Genomic DNA, 10,036 nt, shown 5'->3' with positions numbered 1-10,036 from the left:
GAGCTCTTATCATATCCCTTCCGGTTTTCAAGGCTTTCCTCACCTGGGATGGGTATTTCTTGTGATAGCCCTTAACAGCAGACACCCAACACGAATGGTGTTGGACAGTCAGGCATGAGGGGTAGGCGTCTGCAGTGTGAGACCCTTTTTTGCTGTGATGTCAGAAGCCCTTGCCATAAACCTAAATTTATTACTTTGCAGCACACTGCAACTGTTAAATGATGCACTTATTTTTTTTCAAGCATGAACAATAATGAACATGAAAACAAGACTGCAAACAAGACTCACAGATCTTTAGTGCTTTTTGTTCTTTTGTGAACACCCTCCCTTTTTTACTGATGTCTGTGCGAATTGAGGGTTCTCAGCACCTCGCAGGATAATGTCTCAGGATAATAATTATGTCCCTGAAACAAATTGTCCAAATGTATTTTCACTAGGGTGCAATAGTTAGAAGGATAGAAAAATGTGAAGCTGAAGCTAGTTAAATAATTTCAGCACACTCTTCTGATATGGTGTGAACAGCCCAAAATGGAAAAATTGTGTAATTCCCTAGATGAAGCAGATGCTCAGAATGTATCACTTTTTTACTTAGAAATAATAGGGATAATTTAGTCTTAGCTTTGATATTCAAATGTGTCAGTATCTTAGCTGTTCAGGCAGCTGATAGCTTAATGCTTCTGCTTCATTATCATTAATTTTCAGCAATAGTCATTTTCTCACTGAATAATGAGATTCTTACCTCATTTAAAATCAACCAAAAAGCTTCCCCTACCAATATAAATCTAAAACTTTAGGTGACTAAGGCATAAAAGAGAGAATATTATAATGTAAAAGGTACCAGCTATCCACAGCTGAAATTTCCAGACAGAAATAGGAAGATCATGGAATATATTGTAATGTGGATTTTCTTGTTTGAAAAACATATCTTTGCACCACCGCCTCGTAACTCAAAATTGCTTCACACTGTGAAACACATTGTGGCAATAAATCAAAGTGCAACTGATGCCATGCCACATAATTGCCAACAAGTAGGGGACCATAAGTATTTCCACCTGCAAGACCATAAAGTCACATGGAAAGAGTTTGGGGGTTTGTTTAGCTAAAATACATAATCTCCTCTAATTAACTGTGTATTTAAAAAAGAGATATTTATCTAAGGATTCTACATCCATACAGCACTGAACATATTTGTACAGATATGATTTATATTTACTAATATAAATTATAGGGTTGTCAAATGATTAATAAAATTAACCACGACTAATTGCGTGATTACTAAAATTAATCATGATTAATCTTGCGATTAATAAAAGTAACTGTGATTAATTGCACGATTAATAAAATTAATTGCAATTAATTGCGTTGTTAAACAATAATAGAATACCATTTATTTAAATATTTTTGGATGTTTTCTACATTTTCAAATATATTGATTTCAATTACAACACAGAATACAAAGTGTACAGTGCTCACTTTATAGTTATTTTTGATGACAAGTATTTGCACTGTAAAAAAACAAAAGAAATAGTATTTTTCAATTCACCTAATACAAGTACTGTTTTGCAATCTCTTTATCATGAAAGCTGAACTTACAAATCTAGAATTATATAAAAAAAACCTGCATTCAAAAATAAAACAATATAAAACTTTAGAGCCTACAAGTCTACTCAGTTCTACTTCTTGTTCAGCCAATCGCTCAGACAAAGAAGTTTGTTTACATTTGCAGGAGATAATGCTGCCCTTGTTTACAATGTCACCTGAAAGTGAGGCCAGACATTCTGTTGGCACTGCTGTAGCCGGCTTCGCAAGATATTTAAGTGCCATATGTGCTAAAGAGTCATATGTCCCTTCGTGCTTCAACCACCATTCCAGGGGACATACATCTATGCTGATGACAGCGTCTGCTCAATATCAGTCCAAAGCAGTGCAGACTGACACATGTTCATTTTCATTATCTGAGTCAGTTGGCACCAGCAGAATGTTGATCTTCTTTTTTGGTGGTTCAGGTTTTGTAGTTTCCACATCAGAGTGTTGCTCTTTTAAGACTTCTGAAAGCATGCTCCTCACCTTATCCCTCTCAGATATTGGAAGGAACTTCAGATTTTTAAACCTTGGGTTGAGTGCTGTAGCTATCTTTAGAAATCTCACATTGGTACCTTCTTTGCGTTTTGTGAAAGTATTCTTAAAATGAACAACACGTGCTGGGTCATCATCCGAGACAGCTATAACAAGAAATATATGGCAGAATGTGGGTAAAACAGAGCAGGGGACATACAATTATTCCCCAAGGAGTTCAGTCACAAATTTAATTAACACATTATTTTTTTAACTAGCATCATCAGCATGGAAGCATTTCCTCTGGAATGGTAGCAGAAACATGAAGGAGCATACAAATGCTTAGCATATCTGGCATGTAAATACTTTGCAATGCTAGCTACAAAAGTGCCATGCAAATGCCTGTTCTCACCTGTTCTGGTGACATTGTAAATAAGAAGAGGGCAGCATTATCTCCTGTAAATGTAAACAAACTTGTTTGTCTTAGCAATTGACAGAATAAGAAGTAGGACTGAGTGGACTTGTAGGCGCTGAAGTTTTAAATTGTTTTGTTTTGAGTGCAGTTATGTAACAAAAAAAATCTACATTTGTAAATTGCACTTTCATGACAAAGCAGTTGCACTACAGTACTTGTATGAGGTGAATTGAAAAATACTATTTCTCTTGTCTATCATTTTTACAGTGCAAATATTTGTAATAAAAAATAATTTGCAGCTTGATTTCAATTACAACCCACAATATAATATATGTGAAAATGTAGAAAAACATCCAAAATATTTAATACATTTCAATTGGTATTCTATTGTTTAACAATGAGATTAAAACTGTGATTAATTGTGATTAATTTTTTTTAGTTAATCGCGTGAGTTAACTATGATTAATTCACAGTCCTAATAAATTATATTCTTTGCAGGCAGAAAGCTCTCTAAACATCAAATAGATACTTATATGTAATGCTTGATGCATCATTAAACATTCCAACCTAGCCAACCTGTGAAAGTTATACACGTTCTAATAATAAAGAAACACATAAAAGACAGAGAACTGTTCAAAGAATCTGTGATAGCAGCAGATAGACAGTTCAGCGAAAGCAAAGAAAGGTTAGGAATATGGTAAAACTGAAAAAGAGGATGTAAAACAAGGACAGAAATCTGTGTGTTTTGTTTTGTATTCACTTAGGATTATAGGAATTTCCATATTGGATCAGACATGTGATCCATCTACCACAGTATCCTGTCTCCAGCACTGGCCAAAGATGCATCACAGGAAGGTGGAAGAAACTCTGCAGTAGGCAGTTATGGAAAAACCTGACCACAAGGAAATTTCTTTCTACCCATTTGTTGGCATGAATATTTCTGTTATTCATATAAATGTCTAATACCTTTTTAAATCTTGCTAAGCATTTATCCTGAATGATATCTTGCAGCAATGAGTTCCAGGGGCTACATATGCATTGTAAAAAAGTATTTCCTTTTATCAGTTTTGAATTTCAGTCAATTCAATTAATTTTAATTGGATGCCCCTTGTCCCTGCATCATGATGAGACAGGATGAATAGAAGTTTCTGACCTATCTTCTCAACCATTCAGTGTTCTGCATACTTTTATTGCATCACCTTGTGATGATGTTTACCAACCCCTTACTGGGCCCGAAGGAGTTAACGAGAGCCTGTGGGCACAATCAGTCTCACCCCACTGCAATGTCAAACCTGGAGGAAGGAGTTAAAAGGTCTAAACCTGGCTCAGCTAGGCCCTGATCTGGAAGGACATCAGATCTTTGGCTTCCATTCAGTGAGTGGAGCCTGGCTGCAGTCAGAGAGCAGAGCCAAACTGCTGGCAGATAAAGCCTCCTGAAAGGAAGGTAAGTTTGCAACAGGGAGCCAAAGGCAGTGGGGAAACGAAGTGGCAGAATGTGAGTGCACCAGGATTCTGTGCACTGGTGGAGAGGCCTGCAGGGAGCAGGAAGACTCCTGATGAGTCAGGGACTATTCTGCCAGGGAAATGGAGAAAACTCCTCTCCAGCAGAACCAGCTGGGTGCAAGAAAGTGCTAAGAAGCTCTGTTGGAAACCTATGGAAACAGCTTAGCAAGAGCGGTGCTGATACATTGGGAGCCTGGAAAGAGGCTCAGGCAAAGGCCCAAGACAGGCCAAGGCAAGAAGTGGTCCAGGGAGATAGCCAAAGGTCTGTGAAGTCAGGTCTTGATTGCTTATTCAAGGATCCCTGGACTGGAACCTAGTAGAGACAGAGGGCCTGGGTTTCCCTACCAGCCCACTGAAGAAGGACCAGAAAACCTACCTTTCCCCCTGACATGGGATAAAGAGTACTGAAACCCTCCTGATAGCAGGGGGAAGTTCTAGTGAGTCTGGATTCAGACCAACGTTCCAAAGTGAAGGACTATTAGTTGTTGGACTATTAGTTTACTCGGGAAGGGTGCCACTATATGTAACCTGACCAGAAGGCTGAGTTGCAAAAAGAAACAGACCACCACTGAGCCAGGACAGCTGGTAAGAAGTGGTAAAAGAGGAGACCCTGCTATGCCATGCCCAGATGGCCAGTGAATCACTTGCGTGCACCCTTTTGTTCGGATTATTACAATCCTGATCTTTTCAATCTCTCTTCATGTAGTAGTTTTTCAATATCCCTAAATATTTTTGTTGCTTGTCTCTGAACCCACTTTTATATTCCTTTTGAGATGGGATGACTAGAACTGAACACAATAGTCCAGTTGAGGGCAATAAAACCCTTCCACTATTACCAAATTCCATTCCTGATGGATCCTAATATTTTGTTTGATTTTTTTACTGCTGACACAATGGAAGATGACACTTTCACTCTCATGCTCCATAGTTATGGCAAGCTTCTTATCTAAAGAAGGGCTGGACATCCCAGTCATACGTAACGATTCAGCAAATCAGTCCTATTCAACTAAATGCTTAAGCATGTGGTTAACTATAACATAATTGAATTAAACTCAAAAGGACTTAAGCGTGTGCTTAATTATAAATCTCTGTTTAACTCCCATTAACTTTAATTCATCCCTATTCAGCAAACCACTTAAACAGATTAAGTCCCATTGAGTTTATTCAGTTTTAAGCATGTACACATGATAAGGGCTTCATAGCACTTAATCTAATATGAAGTACTCCCTCTCCAAATGGCTGAATGTGCTATCTTCAGATGCTACATTGTTTCAAATCCTGCTGGCTTGGGGTCAAGATTTTCAAAAGGAGTTCCTAACATTAGGATCTTAAATCTATATTTAGATTCCTAAATAGGTGGTCTGATTTTCTCAGAAGTACTGGGTATGCAAGAGCTTCTATTGAGGAGAATGGGAGCGGCTAGTCCCAAATTGTGCTGGTGGTCAGCAGTGTCTTTTTTTAGCGGCATCTGGGAAGGGGGTTGTGTCCATCCCTTTTCTCTGTGGACCTTGCCGTAGTCATGTATGTCTTGCAACCTTTGAATTAATGTGATGCACTATACATGGGGGATCTTCTTAATGAACACTCAAGAAGTGCAGGCTGTGGAGACCTGCTTAATCACCAGTAGAGCTGGTGGGAAAATGGATTTTTTCTCCTCTTGGAAAATTAACTAAAATCTCTCAAACTGAAAAGTTTTCAGCCAAAAATGGAACATTTGGTTTTTGGCCAAAAGCTATTGGATTTTTGACAAAAAAATTGAAATTTTCAGTGGAAAGCAGATACACAGTGAAAATTTTCATTTTTGCCAAAAATTCATCTTTCGCTCAAAAAATAGCTTTGACAGAAAATTTACAACCAGCCAAATTCAGTAGGGTAAACCACGTGGAAAATATTCTCTGCACATACCTTCATCTTTAACATCTTATGAATCACTGGTAGTCCCTGGATCACCTGCTTCTGGTCTGAAGATAAATGACTGGTTGGATGAGGGTAGGCTGTCCTCCTTTTTTCCAGCTACTAAACTGAAGTAAAACAGATCTGGAAATATATTGAGATTATTTTCCAGGATTGCTTTTCCAAGTAAGAAATTACTGTTCTTGCCAAAGGGATTTTATACAATCTTGAATGTGAGGAGGTGGTGAGTATTGAAGGACAGGTGGTTCCAGGAGACAACCTCTGTACTAAAATATGATCAACATTAAAGTGACAGGAAATCCCTATTATAATTTATTACACAGGTCAGATGTTGGAAAGTTATAGGGAGTTACTTTTACATAACAATGAGTAAAGCATTGTGGAGCCATGGTTACACTGAGTAAATTATCCAGACAATTTAGCGAGTATAATAAGCATATACATATGCTGACTTATACCTATAAAGATCTGTTCCCTGCATTGTAAGCTCCCATAAAATCACTTACAGAACCACAGAATGATCACATGTCCACATCTATGAACATCCAGGGCAAAAGGTGAACCAGACTTGAGTGATTATTTCTGAAGATAAATGAAATAGCATCAGGCACGTGGTCAGTGTGCTGTTTGTTTGTAGAAAGCCATGCAATTAAAATAGGGGTTTAGGATGAATATGCCACCAGAGCTTTAATATTATGTCGCTTCTGCAGCAACATTATTATAACGCAAAGTCAAATTTCCTTCCTTTTGCATTAGTGAGGAAACTTTTCTTTTCAGCTTTGCTTTTTCAAAATGCTTGTGCAGCATTTCCTATGCATAGCAGTTTTGCTCTTCTCATTGTGCATTGGATATCTCTAGAGCTCGGTTCCCAAAGTTTTTAGGGAATATTTCCTAAGCATTCTTCTTTGAAAACAAACAAGTGTGGCTTTAATATTAGAATTCCTATATAAATATTAATTAAACTGGACAATTCCATATATAGTCCAAATAATGCTGATCATCAATATTCCAATACCCGGGTGACTATTTTATCTGGAGTTTTTTGTGTCTTGTAAAATGCATATTAAAACTTTGGTGTTGTATCTGTTTTAGTTCACCATTCAGCACCTACATACCAGATGAATCACCAGGTATATATATATATTTTTTTTTAAAGAAGTGGCTTTTATTGTAGTGATGTATGCAGCACACGCTGTACATACTGTTACAACAATTGGGTGAGAAATGACATAATTCTTTTACCACACATTGCATGTAATAAACCTTAACTTCAAGCAAATGCGAGCAATAAAACTCTATTGATGGGCTTCCCAGATGTTGCCAGTTGGACTATTTTAATAGATATATTTCTTCTTTTAAAACACTTTCTTTATACCCTTTTCCATAAATCCTAAAGAGAAATACTTGTCAGGTGACCAGCAGTGTGTAGATGATGAAGCCTGATCCATGCTTTTACTATACCTTAGATGCAATAAACTTTACATAGAGATCAACTGATATATACAGTGTGCAGTATATATGACAGAGTACTAGGATACTGGTGATGGACATTTATAAATAAAGCACACTAGATACTTTTCAGTGTAGAGGTCAGCAGATTAATATACTGTAGGTTTGTATTCTATAACTGGCATGTGTTCGTAGTTTGGCTGTTACTCTTTTTTAAAGCTGCCAAGTAATACCACAAGGCTCACAATTAAATGAAAGGATACAAGAAACTGAATCTGCTGGGTTTTGACTAATTTCTGTTTCTTAATAAAAAAGAATTTTTTAAAAATCCCAGTTGAGATAACTTGTAGCGTATAGTGATCTCACACGTGAAATCTTTCCAATATAATCTGGCTTTCCTTTCTTTGACCTGCATATCCTGTGCTTATATAGAAAAATGAAAACATTTTACTCATTACTAAACTTATATAATCAAATCGAATTCTGTGGGCATTTTTGAGGAACCAAAGAATTTACCAAGTTTCATAAACTAAGGATAATGTTTGATCCTGCATGCACAAACTCACTGGAACTCTAATGTAATTTCTTCTCAGCCTACCTAACAAAGGTCCCAAATCTGTTTGAATCCTTATGCAGGAAAGCACATAAGCATGTGCTGCAGTCCCAACCAAATCAATGGGATTTAAGCACATACTTAAAGTTGAACATTTACTTAGGTACTTTCCTGAAAAGGGATAGAATTAAGTGTATGCTTAAGTACTGGCCTGAACTGGGGCCAAAATTTGAATTGAATAGTAGAAATAGCTCCTATATTAGTACTAGTGGTTGGCTTAAGTGTTAATATTTCTGAATAACAGCTTCTAGCTTTTTAATGGTGAATGATACAATACTCACTATATCAGAAAACATACACACAGGTAAACTGAGAACAACATTTTTGTACCAGTCCTATGATATCTCTAGCTGACTCAAATCCAGTATTGTGTTAGTTCCTGCTAGGCAGATCTGCAATATTAATGGCTTGATTTGAGGCTTTTGGATACTACTGTGAGGATACTGATGGTCATTCATAATTAATAATGGATGTGACAGCTTAGTTACAACTCCCATTTTTTAATATCTTGGTGTTGTCTATTTTCCTTCTTTAGTGTAGGACTTTGAACTTTTTATTACCAATTCTACCCTAATTTCCTGCAGCCGCCACTGCTCTATTCTCCAAGTCCCTTTATGGTTTGGTTTTGACCTCCTGTATATTCGTTGCAAATTTGAACACAATTGATTTTACACCAGAGAAACACCTGAAAAAAACATGAAACAGCTGCATAGTTTGCAGCATAGAGGTGGGTTTTTAAAAATAATTTAGTTGTTGTTTTATTTGTTTGTTATATAAAAGCCTCCACCCTAGAACAGCTAGCAAGATGCTGGCCTGCTTGAAGGCCAACAGACTTATCTCCTCTGTGACAGAAATAGCTTTGCAGACCACTGCAAAGCACTCCGTATACCACTGGTTGCCCATAGATCAAAAGTCCCCAAACTATGGGGCGTGCCCTCCTAGAGGGGTGCGGAGGAATGTTCAGGGGGCACAGGTGGGGCCCATGCCAGGGAGGGAGCCTGGAGCTCCAGCTCCCAGCCCTGTGCACAAAGCTCCACACCCTGGGCCTGGCTGCCGGCCCCGCACCCAGGTCTCCACACCCGGGGCCCTGGCTGCCAGCCTCAGCCCTCGGCCAAGGCTGTGCACCCAGCTCAGCCTCCACACCTAGCTGTGGCCCCAGCCTCAGCCCCCTTACCGTTCTCTGTGTGTCCTGCTCCTGGCTCTGGGGAGGGGTGGGGGGCATGGAGAGGGGTGTGAGGTAAGAAGTTTAAGTTTGGGGACCACTTCCATAGACTATCATTGGTGAAGTACTAACCTAGATAATGGAATAACCCAGGGGTAGGCAACCTATGGCACGTGTGCCGAAGGCGGCACGTGAGCTGATTTTCAGTGGCACTCACACTGCCCGGGTCCTGGCCACCGGTCCGGGGGGCTCTGCATTTTAATTTAATTTTGAATGAAGCTTCTTAAAAACCTTATTTACTTTACATACAATAATAGTTTAGTTACCGGTATATATTATAGACTTATAGAAAGAGACCTTCTAAAAATGTTATAATGTATTACTGGCACCCGAAACCTTAAATTAGAGTGAATAAAGGAAGACTCAGCACACCACTTCTGAAAGGTTGCCGACCCCTGGAATAACCTTTAGAGCAGAAGACTATTTTCAAAGTTGGTTGCCTAAAATTAGGTATATTTAGGAGCCTGAATAAAAGTAGTCTGGTTTTCAAAAGTGCAAAATACCCACTTTTCCTACTGAAGAGTGTGCAGCATTTTGCAGATCAGGGCTATTTTGATTTAGGCAAATATGGATCTAGAACCCAGCTCCTCAAAGGTATTAGGCATCTAATTCCAATTGATCTCAATACCTTTGAGGATGTGGGTCTATATATGTGTGCCCCCTGTTTTTATTGTCTCTATGATAAAAGTATCATAGCAGGAAAACCCAGGAACATTTAAATCTGACAAGGGTTTTTTTCTCCCTCTTTCCCGCTAAACACACACTTACACATAGCAGACAAATCTGAATTTCTGAATCACAATCTTTAAAGGTTTAAGGAATTTTATGACACTTCACAGCTTATTATGGCATTACGGCGTTACAA

Source organism: Trachemys scripta, chromosome 1, assembly GCF_013100865.1.
Source record: "Trachemys scripta elegans isolate TJP31775 chromosome 1, CAS_Tse_1.0, whole genome shotgun sequence".
Lineage (NCBI taxonomy): Eukaryota > Metazoa > Chordata > Testudines > Emydidae > Trachemys > Trachemys scripta.
The sequence above is the reverse complement of the archived record's forward strand: the minus strand, read 5'-3'. Positions refer to the sequence as shown.